Source organism: Babylonia areolata, unplaced genomic scaffold (genome assembly GCF_041734735.1).
Source record: "Babylonia areolata isolate BAREFJ2019XMU unplaced genomic scaffold, ASM4173473v1 tig00007035, whole genome shotgun sequence".
In the NCBI taxonomy this organism is placed as follows: Eukaryota; Metazoa; Mollusca; class Gastropoda; order Neogastropoda; family Buccinidae; genus Babylonia; species Babylonia areolata.
Genome location: NW_027468434.1, coordinates 31,213 through 32,500, shown reverse-complemented (window position 1 = coordinate 32,500; position 1,288 = coordinate 31,213). Strand labels below are relative to the sequence as shown.

The following is a 1,288-nucleotide window of genomic DNA, read 5'->3' as shown; positions in this document are numbered from 1 at the left end:
CATGCTCCCTCTCCGGAATCGAACCCTGATTCCCCGCTACCCGTTGCTAACATGGTAGGCAGATCACGTACCATCGTCATTTGATAGGGCAGACATTTGAAAGATGCGTCGCCGGCTCGAGGCCATGCGATCGGCACAAAGTTATCCAGAGTCACCAAAGGACGGGCAGAACCCGACTGGCTTTGAACTAATAAAAGCGCTCTTTCCCCGAGGGGTCGGAGCTGGTCGGCATGTATTAGCTCTAGAATTACCACAGTTATCCAAGTAAATTTGGATCATCTAAGGAACCTCGACTGATTTAATGAGCCATTCGCGGTTTCACCGTACGAGGGTGTGAACTTAGACATGCATGGCTTAATCTTTGAGACAAGCATATGACTACTGGCAGGATCAACCAGAATGCAACCCGTATTCTGCGTGCCCCCGGGAGACGGTTGCAGCGCCAGTTGGGACCGCTGCTCACAGAAACGAGGGCTGAGCTCTTTCCGTGGGCGGTCCGCGGCAGCACTATCAACTGAAACCACCGGACAACAGATTCAGGGCCTGAGAGTGCAACGAATCCATCGGTCTCGGCGGGAGGCGCGCCAAGAAGAAGAAGGAGGAGGAGGAGACCAGACCGGACCGGACCGGACCCCACCCTTTCTTCCTCCTCGACACCGTCTCCCGCCCGTTTCCACGTGCCGGACGACGCCCGGTTAGAGACGGGCGCGCCCTTGACGAGATGAAGCAGGCGTTACGCTTTGGGACGCCGAAGGGGCTGGGGAGCACCAACGACCGTCAGTGAGGGAGGAGAGAAAACGCTTCTCTCGACCCGTCGTCAGCGAACGCACCGAACCTTCTACGGACCGTGAGACGCCGGCCGACAAGCCGAGCCCCGGCAAAGGAAGCCCGGCGAGGCGGCCGTGCGCGTTCACACTTGGACGCGCAGGCGGGAAGCTCGGCAGCCGGGCGGGTAGCCTGCGGGGAGCTGGTGGGCTCCCGAGACTCCCGTCCCCCGACTCGGGCCTCGCACGCCGAGCGGTCGCTAGCTTGCCAGTGCAAAAGACAGAAGCGCGGGGGCAGTAAAGCCAGGCGGACGGGTCGACCGTTGCCGGCTGTGCGCCGACCGGAGCGATCCGCCACGCCACGCCGCGTCCCCCACAACCAGGGTGTCGCATAAGGCGCTGCGAAGGTGGACCTTGATCCACATTGGGCAGAGCCTGAGTTGAGGCCCCCAGCACGTGCCTGGGGACCAGGCGTTGAGGAGTAGGCCTTTTTTTGAGGGCCCAGAAAGTATTTTGGCAATTGT

The 1,288-nt window shown here is 60.6% G+C and overlaps 1 non-coding gene across 1 annotated transcript in view; it reads right to left on the bottom strand.

Annotated features, from left to right (window-relative positions):
- The window catches only part of LOC143278796 (small subunit ribosomal RNA), a 1,829-nt gene extending 1,428 nt beyond the window's left edge, over positions 1-401 (bottom strand). The window contains exon 1 of the ribosomal RNA XR_013054393.1: positions 1-401. This exon is cut by the window's left edge and continues 1,428 nt beyond it. This is a non-coding gene — a ribosomal RNA (small subunit ribosomal RNA).
- Positions 402-1,288: the final 887 nt, after the last annotated feature.